The sequence below is a fragment of the Malus domestica genome, chromosome 13 (genome assembly GCF_042453785.1).
Source record: "Malus domestica chromosome 13, GDT2T_hap1".
Taxonomy (NCBI): domain Eukaryota; kingdom Viridiplantae; phylum Streptophyta; class Magnoliopsida; order Rosales; family Rosaceae; genus Malus; species Malus domestica.
Window position 1 is genome coordinate 26570579 of NC_091673.1, and position 25690 is coordinate 26596268.

At 39.4% G+C, this 25690-nt stretch overlaps 1 pseudogene; it reads left to right on the forward strand.

Annotated features, from left to right (window-relative positions):
- Nucleotides 1-23698: 23698 nt before the first annotated feature.
- Nucleotides 23699-25690, forward strand: LOC103453830 (rust resistance kinase Lr10-like; annotated as a pseudogene).

A 25690-nucleotide genomic window follows, 5' to 3' on the forward strand; every position in this document is an offset into this window, starting at 1 on the left:
GGCCCACTCTGGGTTCTTCAACTCTGACTGCAAGTCTATTTTGCCACCTTCAGGCCCCCCAACTTCAGACCCTCTGAAGCGTTAGGTCTTCAATTGGCTCTAGACCTGCTCATTCTCACTTGGCCGAAGAAGTTTTTAAACACTTTTTCAGCCTAGAAGACCGTTATGATGACAAGTTTTTAATCTATCATCGTCAAGAATACCCTTTTCCATCAAGCTCCCATCCTCGACATGGAATGAAGCTGAAGACGCTAACCTCTGAAAGAACTAGGGATCGTTTGTGTTAACTCGCGACCTTCCTCTCAGCTGCAATACTAAGCACGCAAGTTGGGAAGTCTACCAACCCCACTTCACTGTACGATAACTTGGTTACCTCCAAGGCTGGCCCACTGCCTTCACTCACCTCTCGTTCTCTCGTAAGCCGATGACGCCTCTCTGGTTCTTCAGAAAGAGAATGTGGGGAGGCCGAGCAAGAATTTCAAGAAAGGTGCAAGAAATTCCACCTCTGGCCGAACATCCCTGCGACTCTCAATACTGCCACCTTTGTTAACTGGTGGGCCGTATATACTCAAGACTTTTTTGGTGCACCGGTTGAAAACGTTATCAAGAAAATTTCGCCCCAAGAATTCTTTTTATATTCCACATCCAAGCCGTCTAAAGTGATTCTAACAAATTCAACTTCAGGGAGAGATACTCGACACCAATTTCTAGCCGACTTGAACCTTGTTAAGTATTCCATTGGCGACTCGTCAGATGCTTGAGCCATCCTAGCCAGTGATGAAACTGACATTTCCATCCCCGGTCGGTAGAATTGTTCATGGAACTTTTCGACCAGCTCCTCCCAACTTTGGATGGAATTGGGCGGAAGGTTGATGTACCAAGCAAATGCTAAACCTGTTAGCGAGAAGTTGAATAGTTGCAGTTTGTGGAAGTCGCTATTAATATCTTCGTATTGCGCAGTGAACCGAGCCACATGTTTTAATGAGGACATGGACGATTCTTCAGCAAAAAGTCTGAAATCTGGGATCTTGAAGCCTTTAAGATATTCAAACTTCTCTACGTACTGGGTATGGATGGATGAATTTCAGGAACTTCGGCCCTTTCTTTAAAGCCGAGTCGATCATCCTTTGGACCTCGATCATATTGACTGATGTTGCTTCCATTCTCTGGTCGGATTCGTCTGATCTACTGCTTGATCTTCCTCTTTTTTTCCAAGTCAATCGTTTTGAGTCGAGTAGATCATGTTTCGGCCTGTAGTGGATTACTTTTAAGTGGAAGTTGTCGGGACTGATCAGTAGACCTCACTTTAAAGGCTCTGCTAACCAATAGTTTGAGCAATTTGGTGTGTGTATGACTATTATTTCGTATCACCTCGAGCAAACTGTTCAATTTTTGGCTAACTGTCTATTTAACCTGCCGAGATTACTTGTCAAGTCATCTTCGAAGAAACGACCTAGTTGGGGATCAGAGCCTTCACCACCATTTTCATTGCAGTCCTCCATTATCCCTTCAATGAAAACACCTGCGGTTTTGTTGGGAATTTCTATATTGCGAGGCTGGGTACCGCGACAAACTTTATTTTCTCGGTGTGTTACACTTGTAGCCTCAGGTATCACAGTAATAAGAGGATTTTGTGCATGTGACAAATTTTGTCTAGGGCTCCGAACTGGTAGGTCGGTCGTTGACTTTCCCATAATTGCTTTCTTTTTTATTGACCGTGTCTCAATGGTCATGGACTCCGAGGCTAAACCTGTCCTACTGGGCATGCCAAAATGTTGACCCTAAAAACTATCAAGCCTACGTGGTGCGCAGGCCGAGTAATTAATAAGCTAACTACGTCCTTCGGTTATGTGTAGGCCGTGCCAACTCGACGGTCGAGCTTGGCCGAGGAGTAAAATTTGTTGGTGTTGCGTTGAGCGCGCTGCTAACTTCTTGATCATATGATTGCAGCCGAGGAAGGAACACGTCTCGACCTTCGGGTTCTAGAGGCCGAAGACAAGGCTGCTAGTCTTACGAAGTTCATGGATCGTCGGCGCCAGGTTCGGTCACGGTGATTATATTCGTAAGAGTATAAGCATGCTGAACTGGCTCCAAACTATACAAACACAAGTACTCAAAAGAGATATATGTCTTGTTGGTGAATGTGGTTCGGCCGTCATAATGCCGAACTCTAAAACTTACTTGTGAATATCCAATCATAAAACAACTTGGCATTCAATGCGCCGAACCCAATAATCTATAACACCTCACTTCGTCAAGAAGGCTAATGAGATGACCTCTGCCAATAAGGATTCGAAAATCCTTCTCGACCGAGACTTGGATAGATAATCAGTCGGCCTCAACGCATTGCTGTTTATCTAAACTGAAGGTGCTCTGTGATCAATTGATTCTACGGCAACAGTGTTGTTTATCCAAACTGAAGGTGTTTGTTGGTTGCCTTCACAGTGCTGTTTATCCAAACTGAATATGTGTCGGTGAAAAAGAAAATAAAAATCTCAAGGTTGTTGAGTTTAGGCATGGCAGTTTGTGTATTGAGTTGGAGGGGCTTAGAATGATGCACCCTCTTCTTATTGATATCAGCCAATCTTATCATGGCCGAACCAGAACTATACTCAGATTAGGATTCCTTAACCTAATCCAACCAGGTCTCGGCCAATCCTGCCTTTATTAGGGCTTTGAACAACCACTTTATCTGACCACATTCACCTCTCAAATCTCAGCATCCTCATTCGATTGAGACTTCTTGTTATACTAGGATTCGACTTACCCCATCAATCCGCCTCATACTAGGAGTATAAAACAAGGGATACTTTGGATGCGGTCCCTAATTCTTAACATTCTTTGATTAAAACCTTAATAGTATTCAAAGTTTGTTCAAAGTCCCTTGACTTTGTACACCTCATTATATTATTATTATTATTTATATTTTTATAGTTTTGATATTAATTGTTTGATATTTTATGAGATTTATAATCTTATAAATTTAAAATCCCTCATTATAATACTATTAGAAACTGTTACAATTAAAAAATTCAAACATTTTGACTGAATAAGTGGATAAAAACTATGTAAAAATTAGAAATAATAAATGGCAAAAGAATGTATCCATAGTGTTAAAAAAATTGGTACATGTCACATATAACAAAGTGGTACATTAATAAAGAAGAATGGGTACATTATAAATAAATTAGGGTACAGATAAAAGATTAAAAAATTATGAGTACAAATGCATTTTTAAAAAATATAGGCGGTAAAAGAAATTAATAAATGGGTACAAAATAAAACTAAAAAGAAAATACTACAAATTTAAAAAAAAATGTTGCAAATTAAAAGTGGGTACAAACAAAAAATATAAATATATGATCCAAAGTTTAGGCATAAAATATAAATATACCATATGTAATTTTTCTATCATTGATTAAATATACAATGTCATGTGACGGTATACACATAGGTACAAACACAAATAAAACTTTAAAAAATATGGGCACAAAAAAGAAACTAATATATGGGTACAAATAAAAAATGAAAAGAAAATTGGTACAAATTAAAAAATATTTGCAAATTAAAAATAGGTACAAACTAAAAATAAAAATATATGATAAAAAATTTAGCCATAAATATAAATATACTAATTGTAACATTTTTAACACTAAAGGAATATAGTTAAAAATAAAAATATTTTATTATTCAAATAATTAATGATGTTATTAATACCCAAGGACTTTGATTAAAAATTAAAAATGAATAAGATTTTAATCAATGAAGTAACAAAAAGAAGGATGTGAACCTAATTTTCCCATAAAACAAATATAGGGACAAAATGGATCGGAAAGTGAGTCTCTGAAGTATAGAGGCTTATCGAATACTTGGTGTATGCAGTGGCGGATCCAGGAAATAATGTTTGAGGGGTCAATAAGGATAGCGCGCGTAGCGCGAAATTTTTTTTCAACAGAAACGGCATGCATATCGAGAATGTGACATCACCGGCAATTCTATCGGGAATGTGACATCACCGGCACCATAGACTTCATTTTCGGCAATGCAGCTGTAGTTTTCCAGGACTGCAACATCCAGCCCAGGCAACCTATGGAAAACCAATTCAACACCATCACAGCTTAAGGCAAAAAGGACCCAAATCAAAACACCGGCATTTCAATCCAAAATTGCAGATTCTCTGCGCTAGACAGTAATCTCACAGCTAAAACATATCTGGGCAGGCCTTGGAAGGATTACTCCACCACAGTCATCATGCAGTCTGAGATAGGATCATTCTTGAACCCATCGGGCTGGAAAGAATGGGTTACAAATGTTGACCCCCCATTCCTTCTTCTTCAACCTGCAACCAAAGTCCTTTTCTTATTTCAGACATTTCATCGAACACGTGGTGTGCAGCTCCAAGAGGTCGCACCAGCAGCTCCAAGGGGTCGCACCAGCAGCTCCAAGGGACCTTTAAGGTTATTTCCATGGCTTCCAAGGGGTCGTGCGACCCCATTGACCCCACTGTGGCTCCGCCTCTGGGTGTATGTACCCACATATAGGGACTTTATAGGAATTTAAATGGTGGAGCCCAATCAGCTCCAAGGGGTCGCACCAGCAGCTCCAAGGGGTCGCACCAGCAGCTCCAAGGGACCTCTAAGGTTATTTCCATGGCTTCCAAGGGGTCGTGCGACCCCATTGACCCCACTGTGGCTCCGCATCTGGGTGTATGTACCCACATATAGGGACTTTATAGGAATTTAAATGGTGGAGCCCAATGGCAATTTGGGTAGAAAATTGGCTCACCAATTTCAGGGATAAGGATCCTCTTTGTGAGGATCCTGGGAATCAATTCACCTTAGCCGTTCATCATACATTGTGCAACTAGCTTTAGTAAGGTACTGCTTGTGCTCAATTTTAAATTAAAAATTTCAAAATGATTTCTGACCGTTGGGTGACTGATGAAGGGATAAGATGAACTGATCGTTAAGATCTTCACAAAGAGGATCCAAATAGAATCATATTCCCAATTTGAGGGTTGTTGTGATTTTTAAAAGGATGATGTAGGACCCCAGTAATTGCAAGGGACGCATAGGATAATTAGTTGTTGATAACATACCGAGTTAGTTTGTAACCCATTATGTTTGCATTAAGAAAAATGTAATATGGTCAGGCCCTTTAAGGGAACGAATCCCCATTTTTCAAAAAAAATGGGGACACCCTCTTAATCATTAGATTTGGTTTTAATGAAATTTTGTGGTTGATATTAAATCACATGCCACAAAATCTCAACCACAGGATTTCATTAAAGCCAAATCTAACGGTTAAGAGGATATGCATTTTTTTTTGAAAAATGAGAATCCCTTCCCTTAAAGGCTTTGGTAATATAGTAATTATATATTTTTGACTTTACAGACTTTACAAACCTCAATTTTCTTTTGTCATCGTTGAATTATGTGTGTGCATGTGTGAATTCAAAATAAGGCAATCATAAATTATGTAGTAATGTATTTCTTTTAAACTAAGTATTAAGTCAATTTTTTGTTTATTAGGAAGTGAATCAATGGATTTCTTTTAAATAACAGTAAGCTAAAGCCATCTTTTCGTGTCCCTAATTATTCCTTATCTTGACACACCCCGACCTAGATCGAGGCATGTTGGCCGTCACGTAAGGGTGACGTAGCCATGTGCATAGTACGGAAGCAATAGAGATATAAGGAATTATGAATAAACAAAAACCAAATCAACTAGAGTACTAGAGAAGATAAGGTGCAAGTGCGAGATTAAGTGTGAAATACACAACTAGAGCATAACTTCCTAGATGCAATCAACCAGGACAAGTACTAATTATACAACACTTGAGGGTGATCCTACATGGTGATGTTCTGTCAGAACCCCCGTCAGAATCCTCGTGATCCACTAAGCACTTCTACTTAAAACTTGGAGGGGCACAAAACAGAAAGTGTGAGTGGGTAAAAACAAAGTTTTTCAAAATCATTTCATTTCTCAAAAGTTCTAACCCCTCGCTGTAAAACCTGTATAATTTTCCCAGAAAAATAGAATATATACATATCTCAAAACCATGCTCAGAAAACGATATTCATAAGTATGCCATGCCAAAGTATCTCAATGCAATGCAATAGGTAAACCAGGCAAAATATATAAATATCAAATATCGCATCAACCAAATCTCTCTAACTCAAACTGCACTACTGAGTATATAGCTCATAACCAATCTCAATCATATCAAATCAAATCAAATCCTGCACATGAGTCGGAACCACCTACAGTGGTTTGCATGACAAGACTAGGTGTAAAGTAAATATGCTCTAGTTCTACGATCACGCGAAGGCTGTGCAAATGATTACGGGTCATCTACGAGTCGAAACCACCTAAAGTGGTATGTACGACAATCCTGTGCACCTAACTTGAATCCAAAGTGAGCATATGGTGCGGGAGGTGAACATCACATGAAGGACTGTGTCCTAACTCTGGGTGGGAGCACTAACACCGGGGTGCAGGTTTATGAGCTCTCAACACATTACAACATATCTCACATAACCGAAACAATCTCATACCTTTGATTTATGAACGTACCTGGCACTTACCTGTGCGTCCGCAGCACCAATCATGAATGTATGCAACTACTAATGCATAATTAAAATAGACAGATACTTGCATGGCATTTCCGAAACATATATCCATTTAAACATATTTTCTAGGAAAAATCTCAAGTATATAGGTATATACGAAAAACCAAAATCCCACTCACTGTTATGTTGAAGGGTTGTAGCCCCCGAGCCTCGATTGATGCGCTCGTCCTCAGGATAGGTTTCACATATATGCGAAATAACTGAATGAACGTTATTTAAAGCACATAACCAAAATTAGGTAATAATTCTCATACAATGATCAAATGGGGTATTTGAATATACCACCATGATCTACTCAACCTAAGGAACATCCCCATATTTTTAGAAAAAAATTCTGACGTCCCATGCGCCGTTATACACCGGCCAAGGCACGGCCAGACTCGCCCCCACGTGCAGTCAACGTTGATGGAATCCTTAACCGCTGTTAGGGAATATCCCGCCAAAAATTAGAATATTCCATTAAAACTAACCTGACGCCATTAGCTGCCGTTAGGAATATTCTGTCAATATCGACGGAATATTCTCCTTTGTTCTCCGGCGAATCGCCGATCACAGTTGCCGTTGTCGAAAACTGGAAATTCGAAAAGCCTTAATATCTTCTTCATTTTTCAACCAAATTTCACAAATTTTATACCAAAATGAAGCTTAAGACAAGTAGAAAATAACCTTACCTTTCAAAAGTCCTAAAATCGACGAAACTCGCCGGAAAATCCTTCTATAATCCGGCTAAACCTACGACTCGTCGAAACTCAACTTCCTGACATTCATTTTTCTTTTCTGAGCTTCGTGAAGATGATCTAAAGCTTCCTATAACCTTAGAATCTTCCAAAAACTCCACATTTACGTGTGCATGAACAATGCTCAAATCGGAGATTATGGTTTCTCGGGGTTTTTTGAGGTTTCACGTCCAAATAATAGTATCGATAGGTTCTTGGGCTCGTAAGGAACTTGAAAATGGTCTCCATAACCTCGATCCGTGAAGAAATAGTTTGCTTGAGGTTCGTCCGTACGTATGGTACGAAAATGGAGAAAAACTGAGAGGGAAGAGAGAAAAAGAGAGGGTCAACGGTAGAGAGAAAGTGTGAGTGTGTGTGGTCCTAGTTGGGTCACCAACCAGCACAAAAGCTTAAGTCCTTTAGTTCTAATTGGTCCCAAAATATTAGGGACTTAATGAATTGGTCCAAATCCAAAATTTAAACCACACAACACCACAAACGCTCAAGGGCATATTTGACATTTCACGCCTAAAAATATAATATTTCAGGACGGGTTGTCACAATCTACCCCTTTAAGGAAATTTCGTCCTCGAAATTTATACACAACAATACATCCACTAATAACCATAAAACAATCGTGGATACATCTCTCTCATTCGATCTTTTGTCTCCCAAGTAGCCTCTTCCACTGAATGATTTCTCCACAAAACTTTCACCAAATGCACTGTCTTATTTCTCAGAACCTTATCCTTCCAATCCAAAATAGTTACTGGCTCCTCATCATAAGTCAAATCCAAATTAATTTCCAGCGGTTGATGAGGTATCACATGACAAGGATCTGAGATATAATGACGCAGCATAGAGACATGAAAAGCATCGTGCACTTTGGATAACTCTAGAGGCAATTCAAACCTGTAAGCAACCTCACCGACTCGCTCAGTGATCATATACGGTCCAATGTACCTAGGACTCTGCTTCCCTTTCTTTCCAAACTGCACAACACCTTTGCATGGTGATAGCTTCAGAAATACCCAATCACCTACATTATACACCCGGTCAGTGGCATGTCTGTCTGCTAGACTTTTCTGTCGATCCTGAGCCGCTTTCAGGTTAGACTTAATCACCTAAATATTCTGAGTAATCTCATCCACCATCTCAGGACCCACCAAAACTCTTTCACCAACCTTTGACCAACATAAGGGGGTGCGACAAGATTTACCATAAAGAGCCTTAAAAGGTGACATACCAATACTGGAATGAAAGCTGTTGTTGTAGACAAATTCCATCAAATCCAACCGCTTATGCCAAGCGTCACTAAACTGCAACATCGAAAATCTCAGCATATCCTCCAATGTCTGAATGGTCCTCTCTGATTGTCCATCTGTTTGAGGATGATATGTTGTACTATAAAATAATCTCGAACTAAGAACTTCCTGGAATGCTATCAAGAACTTGGAAGTAAATCTAGGATCACGATCTGAGATAATACTAACTAGGACTCCATGGTACTTCACAATCTTCGATACGAATAATTCAGCTAATCGGCTTAAAGAATACTTCTCCCTCATATGAATAATATGTGTTGACTTAGTAAGCCGATCAACTATCACCCAAATACCATAGTAACCATTTTGTGTACGAGGACGCTTGTACACAAAATCCATAGTAATATTTTCCCATTTCCACTGTGGTACGGGAAGTGGCTGCATCAATCCAAAATGTTTATTCCGTTCAGCTTTAACCTGCTGGCAAATGACACACCTATTCACATATTCAACAATTTCTCTTTTCATACCCGGCCAATAATAAAATGGTCGAATGGTATGATGCATTTTAGTGCCTTCGAGATGCATTGCATAAGCTGAAATGTGTGCTTCATCAAGAATTACCTTATTTAATTCCATATTATTTGGCACATACATCCTACTATCCTGCATAAGCATGCCATCAGTTTCTCGAATTTTGAAGTCTTTCTTCTTCCCCCGATTCTTTGCTTGAATTATTTCCTTGGTCTTTTCATCATCCATTTGGGCTTCAAGCACTCGATCAATTAAAATTGGCCTGACTTGAAAATTAGCAAGTAAGGCTTCATCTCCATCTTTCACTCCTAACTCCACTCCAGTGGACCTTAAATCCGCAAAAATAGGAACATGACAATCATAGATGGCATTAAGTCTAGCTAGAGTCTTCCTACTAAGTACATCCGCCACTGCATTTGCACGACCAGGGTGATACTCAATCGTGCAATCATAGTCATTAAGCAACTCAATCCACCTTCGCTGCCGAAGATTAAGATTCTTTTGAGTAAAAAGATACTGAAGGCTCTTATGATCTATGAAGATCTTACATTGCTCACCATAAAGATAATGTCTCCAAATCTTCAAAGCAAAGATGATAGTTGCTAACTTCAAATCATGAGTAGGGTAATTCTTCTCATGAGGTTTCAACTGTCTCGAAGCATAAGCAATCACCATACCATGTTGCATCAATACACAACCCAAACCATTCAAAGAAGCATCACTGTAGACCTCAAAATTACCACTATCATCTGGGAGTGCCAAAACAGATGCATAAATGAGATAATACTTCAACTGCTGAAAACTTTGCTCACAATTATCATCCCACTCAAACTTAACTTCTTTTCTAGTCAACCTCGTTAATGGCAAAGCAATGACTGAGAAATCCTTAACAAGCCGTCTATAATAGCCTGCTAGGCCAAGAAAACTCCGCACCTCAGTGACAATTCAAGGTTGTTCCCAATTCTCCACAGCTGCTACCTTTTGAGAATCCACTTGAATGCCTTAAGCAGAAATGACATGTCCCAAAAATGCCACTTGATTCAACCAAAATTGACATTTGATAAACTTAGCATATAACTGATGTTCCCTTAATTTCTTCAATACCAAAGTATGATGTCGAACATATTCTGCTTTAGTCTTAGAGTATACCAAAATGTCATCAATAAAAACAATGACAAACCTGTCTATAAATGGCTAGAATACTCGATTCATCAAATCCATAAAAGTTGTTGGTGCATTCGTTAATCCGAATGGCATCACAAGAAACTCATAATGACCATAACGAGTCCTGAAAGCAGTCTTAGGGACATCCTCGTTGCTGATCTTCAATTGGCACCTCGAAGCTGATCAAACAAATCATCTATACGTGGCAATGGATAACGGTTTTTAATCGTTACCCGATTCAATTGCCTATAATCAATACATAGCCTCAAAGTCCTGTCTTTCTTCCTTACAAACAAAACTGGAGCTCCCCAGGGTGAAGTACTAGGCTGAATAAAACATTTATCAACTAATTCCTGTAACTGGACTTTCAATTCCCTCAATTCAGCATGAGCCATTCTATTCGGAGTCAAAGATATAGGATCCGTACCTGGAAGCAAATCAATAGTGAATTCCACATCTGGGTCTGGCAGCAATCCGGGTAAATCATCAGGAAAATGTCTGACTACTCGAATATCCTCCACACTACTAGGAGCAACATCATTCAACACTACATGAGCTAAATATCCCTGGCAACCTTTCGATAACAACCTCTTTGCTCCTACAGCAGAAATAACACCATGCCTCACCCCACTACGATCTCCCACAAAAGTAACTTCAGACAATCCAGGACGATGGAAAGTAATCGTTTTCCTGTAGCAATCTATCTTGGCACGATTATAATGCAACTAATCTGTGCCCAAAATCACATCAAAATCAACAATATCTAACGGGATAAGATTAGCTGGCATAACCACATCATCTAACATCACTGGACATCCTGGATATACACAATCAACATAACATCTCTCCCCTCTAGGCATAGCAAACTCTAAATCATACCTTAGAGGCGTAGGATGAGGTTGCGTCACTTGAGCGAATGTATGAGAAATCACAGAATGCGTAGCACCACAATTAATTAAAACTCTAGCAAAGTGATCGAGAATGTTTAACGTACCCATGATCAAGTCCGGATGATTCTAAGCATCTTGCAGAGAGATATTATTAACACGTCCCTAGGCTTGCTGTCGTCCTCCACGACCTCTACTAGCTTGATTACCTCGCTCCTGCACACCTCGTCCCTGACTTGGCTGACCAGATTGCTTAGAAGATTCTGCACTGCTGGAAGTAATCTCTACCTGAAGGGGTTGTCCTCCTTGGTACCATTGAGATCCACCAGCTGCAACGGAAGGATACGGTGTATACCTTCCAGGATACTGAGAATACCCACTCTAGTAATAGGGATCTTGCGAATACTAATACTGCCCTGAAGCATAAGGAGCGGCATCACCCTGATAATGGTAAGCACCACCTCGACCCATCTGACCATAACTACCAGACCCTGGAACTTGTTGGATCGGCACTGGTGGTGGCATAGAAGGCTGATGGGGCCTCTGCTGACTCTGAGGACAATTTATAGCTCTATGTCCCATTTTCCCACAAGTAAAACATCCATTGTTGCCTCTCCTACACTCTCCAAAATGCATATCATTACATCTGCAGCACAAAGGAGCACTTCCTCTTCCAGCATCTCCCTGCCTCTAAAATCTAGGACCTCTTGTAAATCTACCACCTTTCCTCTATCCAGTGGCACTAAAACCTCCACTAGAAGAGCTGGAACTAGTCCCACTCCTCTTAAAGCATGGAGTCTTGCGAGGTCATTGAGAAGATTGACCTTTACCTTTATCATCTCCCCTCTGATTCCCATTCTTTTCTTCCTCATCTTCACTTTCACTGGGCATATTTTCTGAGTCCTTAATCCTCAACAAAATCTCATAAAACTCCTGGTAAGTAGCACAAGGAATTGAGGTAGCTATAGAACGCCATTTCTTCTTAGTACCCAACCTAAAACGACGAAGCATATCAACCAGATTAGCAGCAACCTCCGGATGATAGTGAGACAAGTCAATGAATCTCCTATAATACTCATTTGCTATCATCTTCCCCTGCTTTCATTGAGTAAACTCTTGCTTTTTGTGATCAATATATTTAGGGGGAATAAACCTTTTCTAAAACAACTGCTTAAACACTTCCCAATCCATAATTTCCTCTAGGGTCAACTGATAAGACTCCTGTCTCTAGTAGGATGCAGGCTCCGGACCCAAAAACCAGGTAGTCATTTTGACCCACCTATCAGGATGAAGATTCCCCTGACTCTGCATTACACGAAAAGTCTTCTCAATATGATTGATCCATTTCTTCGCTCCTTCATGTCCTTCATTCCCCATAAAATGATTCAACTTCAGGTTATACACAATTTCAAGAGGTGTCATTTGGGGAGGACGAAGCGAAAACTGAATGGCATTAGCAATAGCTTCCCCTAACTAAGCTATATCGGGGAAACTAGGTTCAACAGAAGGACGTGGATCTTTACGAGGCGACATAGTTATGACATAAGACATCAAAATAATTAGAAATTCTCAAGATATGCAGGAACGCAAACCTAATGCTCTGATACCAAACTGACACACCCCAACTTAGATCGAGGCATGCTGGTCGTCATTTGAGGGTGATGTAGCCATGTGCACAGTGCGGAAGCAATAGAGATATAAGGAATTACGAATAAACAAAAGCCAAATCAACTAGAGTACTAGATAAGATAAGGTGCAAGTGTGAGATTAAGTGTGAAATACACAACTAGAGCATAACCTCCTAGATGTAGTCAACCAAGACAAGTACTAATTATAATACCCCTGAGGGTGATCCTACACAGTGATGTTCTGTCAGAACCCTTGTCAGAATCCTCGTGATCCACCAAGCATTTCTACTTAAAACCTGGAAGGGCGCAAAACAGAAAGTGTGAGTGGGCAAAAACAAAGCTTTTCAAACTCATATCATTTCTCAAAAGTTCTAACCCCTCACCGTAAAACCTGTATAATTTTCCCAGAAAAATAGAATATATACATATCTCAAAACCATGCTCAGAAAACGATATTCATAAGTATGTCATGCCAAAGTATTTCAATGCAATGCTATAGGTAAACCAGGCAAAATATATAAATATCAAATATCGCGTCAACCAAATCTCTCTAACTCAAACTGCATTGCTGAGTATATAGCTCACAACCAATCTCAATCATATCAAATCAAATCAAATCCTGCACACGAGTCGGAACCACCTATAGTAGTCTGCATGACAAGACTAGGTGTAAAATAAATATGCTCTAGTGCTACGATCACGTGAAGGCTGTGTGAATGATCGCGGGTCACCTATGAGTCGAAACCACATAAAGTGGTATGTATGACAAACCTATGCACCTGGCTTGGATCCAAGGTGAGCATATGGTACGGGATGTGAACATCATGTGAAAGATTGTGCCCTAACTCTGGGAGCACTAACACCGAGGTATAGGCTTATGAGCTCTCAATACATTACAACATATCTCACATAACCGAAACAATCTCATACCCTTGATTTATGAACTTACCTGGCACTTACCTATGCGTCTGCAACACCAATCATGAATGTATGCAACTACTAATGCATAATTAAAATAGACAGATACTTGCATGGCATTTCCAAAACATATATGCATTTAAACATATTTTCTGGGAAAAATCTCAAGTATATAGGTATATACGGAAAACCAAAAGCCTACTCATTGGTATGTCAAAGGGTAGTAGCCCCTGAGCCTCGATTGATGGCACTCGTCCTCAGGATAGGTCTCACCTATATGCGAAATAACTGAATGAACGTTATTTAAAGCGCATAACCAAAAGTAGGTAATAACTTCTCATACAATGCTCAAATGGGGTATTTGAATATACCACCATGATCTACTCAACCTCAGGAACATCCCCATATTTTTAGAAAAACTTCCCACGCGCGGCCAACCCTGACGGAATCTTTAATCGCCGTTAGGGAATATTCCGCTAAAAATTAGAATATTCTGTTAAAACTAACCTGACGCCGTTAGCTGCCGTTAGGAATATTTTGTCAATATCGGCAGAATATTCTCCTTTCTTCTCCGGTGAATCACAGGTCGCATCGCCGTCTCCGGAAACTGGAAATTCGAAAAACCTTAATATCTTCTTCATTTTTCAACCAAATTTCACAAATTTTATACCAAAATGAAGCTTAAGACAAGTAGAACAAAACCTTACCTTTCAAAAGTCCTAAAACCGATGGAACTCGCTAGAAAATCCCTCGATAATCCGGCTAAACCTGCAACTCGTCGAAACTCAACTTCCCGACGTCCAAATCACTTCATTTTTCTTCTCCAAGCTTCATGAAGACAATCTAAAGATTCCTATAACCTTTGAATCTTCCAAAAACTCCACATTTACGTGTGCATGAACAATGCGCAAATCGGAGATTATGGTTTCTCAGGTTTTTCGAGGTTTCACATCTAAATAATAGTATCAATGGGTTTCTGGGCTCGCAAGGAACTTGAAAATGGTCTCCATAACCTCGATCTATGAAGAAATGGTTCGGTTGAGGTTCGTCTGTACGTATGGTACAAAAATAGAGAAAAACCGAGAGGGAAGATAGAGAGAGTGTGTGAGTGTGTGTAGTCCTAGTTGGGTCACCAACCAGCACAAAACCTTAAGTCCTTTAGTTCTAATTGGTCCGAAAATATTAGGGACTTAACGAATTGGTCCAAATCCAAAATTTAAATCACACAACACCACAAACGCTCAAGGGCATATTTGACATTTCACACCTAAAAATATAATATTTCGGGACGGGTTGTCACATATATTTTCACCATTGACCTAGTTAATTATAAAAAAAATTAAAAAAATGAGGTGAACACATTACAATATATGAACCCTAGTTTTTTTTCATTGTGTGCCCAACTACTTAACTAATCAATTTGCAAGGACATAATTTTATAATGAAGCAATTCTAGTTACATTTTTTTGAAGAAAAAAATTTGGTGTCAGAATTTGAATTTTATTTGGTTAAAATGTTCAAAAAAATATTTTACTGTTGTAGGCTTATTTTATTGAACAATTATAGAGGAAATAAGGAGAGTGGGCCAGTGGCAAGGAAAGAGAGATTTAATTGTGAGATGTGTGTTATTCCATCCCATTGTGCCTTTATTTATAGTAGTAGGAAAGGTTAATTCCTTACCTTAATAGGATTACAACTCTAATAGGATAATATCTAACCCTAGAGATATGGTAAAATCTACTAAAGATATCCCAAATACTTTAGGATTTACACAATCACATTCCTAAATTATACATGACTGCAACAGTCCCCTTTGAGAGTTTAAATTCTCAAACAAAACATCGCATTAGGTCTTACAAGACGAAAGTATGCATTGGTGAAGTCATTAGCATAACTGGTGAATGCGAGTCTCAAATTAAAGAAAGTATGCATTGGTAGTAAAAACTCATAAAATCTCGCTATGGTAAGAGTAAAAGAACTTTAGCGCAATATGCTTGATGTTGTATCCCTTGATGTATCCCTTCTTCAACTGCTCAATACATGCTGCATTGTCTTCAAAGATCGTAATACGAAGGTCAATGATGGTAGAAAAACCATTAGTGCTTTGAATATGTTCCATGATTGCTCTCAACTAAAAGCATTCATGTGAGCCTTCATGCAAGGAAAGAATCTCAGCATGGTTCGAAGAAGTCGTAACTAGCATTTGCTTGGTAGACCTTCAAGATATTATGGTGTCTCCAATAGTAAAGACATAACCTGTTTAAGAACGTGCTTTATATAGGTCAAACAGATAACTTGCGTCTGCATAACCAACAAGGTGAGAATCAACCCGAGGACCGATGGAGGTGGCGGTTCCTCTCTAAGATTCATGGGTAGAGAACAAGCCCAAATCCGTCGCACCCTTGAGGTAGCAGAAGATGTCTATAACAGCATTCCAGTGTCTGCATGTAGGTGCATTGTTGTATCTTGCCAAAAGATTCATAAGGACAGAGATGTTGGGTCTAGTGCATTGAGTCAAGTACAATAAAGCACCAATTGCACTTAGGTATGGAACTTCAGGCTCCAAAATCTCTTCCTCATCCTCCTTGGGAAGGAAGGGATCTCGTTTAGCATCTAGAGTTCGAAAAACCATAGGAGTACTCAAAGGCTTCGCTTTATCCTTATTAAAATGTCACAGCACCTTCTAGGTGTATTATGATTGATGTACTTAGATTCCATCCAAACAATGCTCGATCTTAAGGCCAAGACAATATCGAGTTTTCCCAAGGTCTTCATCTTAAATTCTGATTTCAAGTGAACGGCTGTTTCCTCAAGCTCTTTGAGCATTCCGTTAAGGTTTATGTCATCGACATAAACTGCAACAATCGCAAATCCGGAATGTGACTTATTGATGAATACGCATGGGCATAGATCATTGTTCACATAACCCTGACTTGTCAAATATTCACTCAGACGGTTATACCACATCTGCCTGGATTGTTTTAATCCGTAGAGCGCTCTCCTTAATCTTATTGATAGGGTGTTCTATGGTCTAAAACTATTTGAACCAGTTAATGGAAGTCATTCGGGAACTTTCATGTAGATTTTTGTATCTAGATCCTCATAAAGATATGCGATTACCACGTTTATTAGCTGCATTACCAATTTTTCAGAAACTACCAAACTAATAAGGTAGCAAATCATTATGACGTCCATTACGGGAGAATACGTCTCCTTGTAATTAATCCTAGGACATTGAGAGAAGCCTTGCGCTACGAGGCATGCTTTGTATCACACTATTTCACTATTCCCATTACGCTTACTCACAAAATCCCACTTGTAGCCCACGAGCTTCACACATGGTGGAGTAAGAGCTACATGCCTAAACACTTTACGTTTCGCAAGTGAATCGAGTCCGACCTAGATTACTTGTTTCCAGTTTGACCAGTCGGTTCTAAGTCGACATTCATCAACGGAACGTGGTTCAATGTCATCGCTAAGCACGATGTCAGTAGTTACTGTGTATGCAAAGGCATCATCAATTATCATCTTATTTTGATTCCAAACCTTATCCAATACTGCGTAATGGACCAAAATCTCACAATTCTTGAAAGGCCGGTTTACCTCGTCTAGGACATCACCGTAATCTAGAATAACCTCATGCATTGGAACAAATGAGCAAGTAATGGTCAGATCATTTTCCTCTTCTGGGGTTGTGAATCATTTGAACCAAAGGGTCTACCACGCTTCAGGGTAAGAACAAGTGATTGGCTAGCCACCAGTGTACAGAGCCGCATAGGAGGTGCAACCGACCCTCTTTTGAGGAAGGCTCGTCCTTGTAGGGGTGATGTTATGACGTACTCTTGGTACGTCGATCATTGCAGATGCGTTTGTAATTGGTATATGTGATCTCGTCACCTTTGCTAGATCAGTAAAAGCATCTGGCATGCTTTGAGCAACACTCTGAAGATCTAGAATACAACTCACGATAATTCGCGGCGTTCTACAGCAACGTTAGCGTTCTTATCTCCCCCTAACGACTGGAAGACTGTCTCATCAAAGTGAAAATTATCAAAACGTGCGATACAGAGATCTTCTATCAAGGGCTCTAAGTAGCGAATAATTTATGGCGAATCATAACCAACATAGATTCTCATTCTTCTATGAGGACCCATTTTGGTACGTAGTGGCGGTGCAATTGGCACATAGACTACATACCCAAACACACGTAAATGAGAGACGCAGGGCTCGTATCCAATGACCAACTATAAAAGTGAATGAGATTAGGTAGTGGTGGGCCTCAGGTTGACCAACATAGCTGCATGTTATATTGCATAGCCCTAGGAAGATACCGGTAATTTGGTTTGCGTAACCAAAGTTCAAGCTATTAATTGAAGGAACTTTATGAAAGCTTCTGCCAGGCCATTTTGGGTGTGAACATGGAGTATAGGATGTTCAACTTCAATCCTAATTGACATGCAATAATCATTAAAAGTATGTGAGTTAAACTCTCTAGTTTTATCCATTCGAATAGACTTGATTGGATAATCAGGGTGGTGAACCCTTAGTTTAACAATTTGAGCTAGGAGTTTCGCAAATGCAGCATTGCATGTCGATAGTAAGCAGACATATGACCAACTTGTCAATGCATCAACCAACACCATAAAGTATCTAAATGGTCTGCATGTTGGTTTGATAGGTCCATAAATATCCCCTTGAATCCTCTAAAGAAACTAAGGAGGGTTGTGAATAATCTTTGTAGATGAGGGTTGAGTATTCAACTTCCCTAAGTGACATGCTTTGCAAGGCGGGAATCCAGTATAAGGAGGTAAATGATGCCCGTGTGAAGATTTGAGGATACGACGCATCATATCCCATCAAGGATGTCTCATACGGTCATGCCAAAGAAGCAAAGTGCTCTGGAACCCGGGCTCAAGGCTGGCCATGTGGTGGGTCTCTGTGGCTCAAATGGTTGTGATGTACAACCCATTTGGGAGACGTTCCAGCTTCTCGTGAATATGCTTCTAGCCATGCTCGTAAAAAGTGATACGAATAAATTTAGAACCATTATCTTCAATGGTTTCAATATGATATTTATTATCTCAAATATATTTAAAACTTAGCAACGTTGTTCAGGAACGGAGAGAATAGAAGGATTCTTTAATGGTTAATTTGGTACCATTAGACAACATTATACGGGCTTTTTTGTGTCCTTCAATCAGGTTGGATGAGCCTTAGAGAGTTGTTAGAGGTGCATTTTTAGTAATAAATTAGTAAAATAGTGTTGCTCGTGCAAGATGTTGTACTTGGTGGCACTATCAACCAGACAACTAACTTCCCCACTAGTCATACCTAGAAATAAATTAATTGAACCAGTCACATGCATAAATATAGTTCCATTCATTCAATTAATCAATCGAGAAATAATATCCATAATTCAAAACAAACCAAACCAAACAAATTATTCCAAAAAACTTAGAAAATTAAACCATAAACCTAGAAAATAGAGGGGGGTTTGGCCACTCCTAGTGGGTTTAACCACTAAGGGTAAAAACCACCCTAAAACATGTCTTAGAAAAATAAACTTTATTCTTTCGTAGGGGCTAATGCCTCCTGAAAAATCTGAAACCTCCATAGTTGTGGTAGTATCATCAGGATGTTCCACATGTGCAAAGTTAGACTCACTAGGGGAATGATACTTAGCAATGGCTTCGGGGGTAGCTCAGCATACACGTGAAAATAATCCCTTGATCCAAAGTGGTAGCACATGTCCATTATAGTGGAATTCAATTGAACATTAGCTCTTCCCTTATTCTTGAAGTTTGTGGCCATAGGAGCAAAGGGATTGTGCTTCTAGGTCAAATTTTCTCCCTTGGCAGGTGCTTTGCTCTATTGACCTTGGGCCTGGGACTGGGTTTGATGTCCAGTTCCACAGCCACGACAATTCTTCCGTCATTTGTGGCTGCTAGAATTGGTTGCATGCACTTCAAGCATAGCGTTCGAGCCAGTGGGTCGAGCTTGATGATTTTTCATCAAAAACTGGTTCTACTTTTCAGTGAAAAGTTAAACAGAGATCAAATCCAAAAATTTGGTGAACATATGTGCCTTATATTGTTGCTGCATGACAATATTGGTGGCATTAAAGGTCTAGTAGGTATTCTCCAAGAGATCATGTTTCGTCAAGTCCTCGTTACAGAACTTGAGTAGTGATTGGATTCTACAAACTTCAGAGTTGTATTCATTAACGGACCTAAAGTCTTGGAAGCGAAGATGTTGCCAATTGTATCTTGCTTTGGGAAAGTAAATGTCTTTCTGGTGATCGAAACGATCGACTAGTGCAAGCCAGAGGGTGCATGGGTCTTCCTTAATAAGGTACTCCGTCTGCAGTGCATCATGGATGTGTCTTCAGATGAAGATCATAGCAGTAGCTTTCTAAGCTTTGTCAACCGAGACATATGTAGCCTCTTCGATATCGGCTCAAAGATTCTTCGCAATAAGATGGAGCTTCATGTCTTGAACTCACTTCAGGTAATTTCTTCCAGATACCTCCAAAGCGATGAAATTGAGCTTTTTCAAGTTCGATATGTCCCTAAAATAGAGGGTACAAAAACAATGTGGTTAGTCATATGGTAAGCCATAGGCGTATAGTTTAGAACATTCAAGTTCTATAGACATGTATAGGATTAATTTAAACATGAAACTTCGGGTTTCATGGTGTAAATTTTGAATGAAAACTTCAGGTTTCAAAGGCACTAAATTTAAAACTTCAGGTTCAATTTAGTTTATGAACGATTAGCTCGTAAAAGAGAGGTTCATGCAAGAACACAGAATACAATGTACTGACTTAAGTGCAGTGGATTTGAGTTGCTTTAGGAACTCAAGTGTGAGAGCTTCAGGACAACGAAAGGATGTTAATGGTTCAAATAAGAAAAATAAATTATTGAATCGTTAATATCCCAAAGTGATCTTCAGGCCAATAATTTTGGATTTCTTTTCAGATTAATGGATTGCTGGTCACTTTTAATTAATTCAATAGTTTGAGACTATATGGGGTCGATCGTGGAAGTAAAAGAATGACAGACGGGTCATATTAGCTTTGGTTGGTGATGGGTCAAGTGACAAGGATATTGTAGCTTAATTAACATTAACCAAAACATCCCAAAAATTAAATGGGTATGGTCATAAAGCGTAAATGCCAAAACTTGGCATTAGGTCGAAAAAAATAACGAGACCTAGCTCACATGGGATGGCTGCAGTATGGGACAAGGCCTTGCACCATGGCTGCAGGCTATTGGGCCACGGGGAGGGCTGCATGGGCAACCTAGATATGGCTACAGGCCATTAGGCTGAGTCTGGGATGAAGCTCAGCAATGCAAAGCTACTGGCAATAGGCTAAGTGTAAGAAGCCAAGCTAAAAGCTAGCTTCTGGATACAGGCCAAGGTGCAGTCGAGCTTAGCAATGTAATGCTGCTGCAGGGGGCCAAGGTGCAAGGCGAGCCCAGCAAGCATCAAGCTTGCTGCAGGCGAGTCGATGAGCAAGGCGAAGCCTAGCAAGCTTCAATCTTGTTGCAGGTAGAACAAAACTATTGGACAAGCCCAACAAGCAGCATGCTTGCTAGTTTTGGACCAGAGGTGCGTACAGGTCCAACAAAGGCTACAGGCTTGTGAAAACCCTATATTAGGCTTAGGGTCTGGTTGTCCGTGGCGTGTAGCAAGCCCAAAAGGCTGCTACAAGTGGTCCAGACGTCATCAAGCACGATGTGGCTGCAGGCTAGCGGGCATTCGTCGGTTCCAGTAGCGGTGTAACTAGGACCCGCAGCGAGGCCGCAAAAAATCCCAATTTAAAATTTTTTTCAACTATAGGGTTTTAAAAACCATAATTACTTCTAATTTCTTTTGATCCTTTGACTCATAAATTCCACATAGCAAAAATTGCGTAATGCATAAAACATGTGTGTGTGTGTGTGTGTGTGTGTGTGTGTGTGTATGCACACACTAGCATATGGGCACACACAAAGCGTGTGAGAAATTTTTTTATTTTTTTATCTTTTTTGAAATAGAAGGATAGAGGAAGAGAGTGATAGAGAATGTGGGAGTGGGAAGGTTTATTTATTTATATTTAGAGATATGTTAGGATTACATGTAGGTGATGCTTTGAAGGAAAAAAAACAGCAAAATTTGGTTGTGTGAAATTACATTTCTGCCCCATATTTCATATTCATGTTCTGTTTTAATTAGATAGTTAAACTGGTAATTTCATAGGGCTTTGGTTGACAATGAATGTTTTATTAATTAGTAGAGATATATATATTGACAAATATATGAAACATATACAATATATATATCAGAAGGTAAATATAAATGTACAGGATTCATGTATCTTGGGGAATGTTTTCATGCTTTGTGGTCATTTCAAATATCTTCATTTATTTTAAGCGTACCTAATTGGTAGAAACCAAGAAAAGCCTTTGAATTTGTAGAAGAGCCTCCTCCACAATCTTTTAGTTCCTTAGTTTCTAGCAAGAATGTGCTAATAAAGTGTTGCAGACCAACTAAACAATATTTTACTGAACAATTATAGAGGAAATAGGGAGAGGGGGCCGGCGGCAAGGAGAGAGAGATGAGAGAGATTTAATTGTGAGATGTGTATTGTTCCACCCCATTGTACCTTTATTTATAGTAGTAGGGAAGGTTAATTTCTCATGCTAATAAGATTACAACTCTAATAGGATAATATCTAACCTGGAGATATGGTTGATATGATGCCACTTGGCATCATATTATTGTGACATGTATATCATTGGCTAATTAGAAATTGTAACTGATTGTGGTTAAAGTTGTTAGTTTATTGCTTAGCTTATAAGTATGTTCATAGTTAGTATAAATAGGGGTTCTTGTAAAACAGCATGAGTCAGTTGTAAAATTATCATTTGTGTAATAAAAAGTTACTTTTACAGTGCAATTGAGAAAGACATAGTGAGGGTCTTAACAATGGTAGAATCTACTAAAGATATCTCAAATACTCCAAGATTTACACATTTACATTCATATATTAAATATGACTGCAACATTTATGAGAACATAATGTTAAATTAATTCAAAAAACGTTAACATAAAAAAAAAAATTGTCACCCACTCAAATTATCACATAAAATTGTAAAAACCTCATATTTAAGGATTTTATTATAATGACTCTCCCATTGGAGGCAGTATTCATTTAGAGATACAAAGATTCCCTTTAAGTCCTTAAATGAGTACTCAAAGGTAGTCGTGGAAGTCCCTAAATAGGGACTCCCATCGGAGATGCTAAGACATTAGTTTGTAGTGAAGAAAATGACGAGTGCTGTTTTGCAAAGAAATACTAAATTTAATCTAATGATCATATGATTTCGAATTTGGGTGTTTTTTGGTATAAACGATTGGATCGTTAAAATACATTATACAGTGGGATCCACAAAAACATATGTCAAAATGTGTGTGTTTCCGAATGCTAACCGTTAAGGTCACAGTCGGCAATGGGTGAAACATCAAAGAAAATTCTAGATTGAAACTTCCTCTCAAGCTATTGAACCAGTCCACTGCGCTAACGTGTTGGGGGACTTGTTATCTCACCATCATGGAAACCCCACACGGTTTCAATGAAGATTTGAAACCACACGACCTCACACGGTTTCAATTAAGATTTGAAACCCCACGCGGTTTAATTGGACATTTAAAACCCTACACGGTTTCACTAAACATCAGAATAGTATGTCTGTCAAACAATTATTTTGAACTTTATCTCAGTGAACAATTTCTTTAGCACGTAGCCCTCTATTACAGTGGTGGAAAGAAGTATTATTCTTACACTAAGGCATGAATTTGAACCTCGTTGATTTTCTAATCTAACATTTAATCTAACAAATATATCGTTTGACAAAAAAAGAAAAAAAAAACAATTTCATACTTATATTATTTAATCACGTAAATATATGTGTGTTTAAACCATCACATGGTGGCTCAGTGGTTAGGGACTCTAGACCCGTATTTTATAAAACATGTCTTGAGCTTAATTCTCGACGCTGTTGAATCGCAGATGGTGGCCAGAGAGAGAATGAAATACATCTACGAGTCTTCTTGGTTCCGAAAGGATGGAATGCGGTGGCAACCCTTTTAAAGAAAAATATATATGTGTGTGTGTGTGGTCCTAATACCAAATTAAGGGCTGGGATTACATCAATGCTGTTGACTTAAAGTCAGCTTCAAGGGAGTGTTGAAAGAGAAGATTTCCCCCAATAAAATGAATGAGAGTAAATGAATTAAATGAAGAAAGAAGAACTGCTTTTTCTCTCTATCTTCTGATCAATGTCGAGTCCAGATTCATCATCATCATCATCAAGTGGTGGAGAAACAGCAGCTATTGCTATAGCCATGGGTAAGGATCAATGTCTGTCCTCGTTACCTTTTTCTTTTCTGCATTTGTTTATAATTCATTCGTCAGTAATGAGTTCTCAATTTTGCAGTGGTGATCTTAGTCAAGATCGTTATCGCAATTGCAGTGTGTCAGAAATGTAAGGAAATCGCAGAAAAGAAACGAATTCAGAATGGTAGCTTAGTGAAGATCGCAAGTCCAGACTTTCGGGCACTCACAATGGACAACTTCCTAAATGATATGGAAAGAGAGAAGCCCATCAGGTTCACTCTCAACAGCTCCGGATTGCTACCGATAACTTCACTAATCTGTTGGGCCAAGGAGGATTTGGTGCAGTTTATAAAGGAATATTTAGCAATGGAACTCTTGTAGCAGTGAAGGTTCTATATGGAAGTTCGGATAAGAGAATCAAGGAACAATTTATGGCGGAAGTTAGTACAATCGGAAGAACCCATCACTTCAATCTGGTCCGTCTTTATGGTTTCTGCTTCGAGGAACACCTCAGAGCACTTGTTTACGAGTACATGGGAAATGGATCGCTTGACAAGTACTTATTTAGTACCAACACGGTGGCGTTAGGATTTGAAAAGCTTCATGAGATTGCTGTGGGGACAGCAAGAGGGATCGCTTACTTGCACGAAGAATGCCAACAGCGGATTGTCCATTACGACATAAAGCCTGAAAATATTCTATTGGATGCAAACTTCTTTCCAAAAGTAGCTGACTTCGGTTTGGCCAAGTTGTGTAACAGGGAAAATACTCATATAACCATGACAGGGGGGAGAGGGACTCCGGGTTATGCTGCACCGGAAGTTTGGCTGAGGTTTCCTATAACACATAAATGTGATGTCTACAGCTTTGGAATGCTATTGTTCGAGATCATAGGAAGGAGAAGGAATCTCGACGTCAATATTCAAGATAGCCAAGATTGGTTCCCGAGGTGGGTATGGAAGAAGTTTGAACCGGGGGAATTAGGAGAGCTAATGGTAGTTTGTGGAATAGAGGAGAAAGATAAAGAGAGGGCAGAGAGAATGGTAAAGGTAGCTCTGTGGTGTGTACAGTACATGCCCGAGTCAAGGCCTTTGATGAGTGTCGTTGTTAAAATGTTGGAAGGTGCAGTTGAGATTCCTACACCTTCAACTAACCCTTTCCAGCACTTGATGTCGGACACTCCGTACCCTACTGCACCTGTCTATGATACTTCAAATCCAACAGACAGTACCGCCAGTGATTTTTGTTCGGTTCCTTCTCAAACTGTAACTGGACATAGCGTCGTCAGTGGTACTCCTATCATGAAGAAATATGAGATTGAAATAGTGTCTGCCTAGGCAAACTAAATTCTCTCTCTCTCTCTCTCTCTCTCTCTCTAAGTGTGTAATATCTTTTTGTTTTATGACCACCGATAAAGGATGACAACGTTATTCATCATATTCTGTAGATTCCGGAGAGTAAATGTATGGCATCTCCTTTCATCAAACTACTCCGTGAGGAGTTCCATATATCGAGTTAATGTTAAATCCTTCTGAAGTGAATAAATTTTTTGGAGGTTTGTGGAA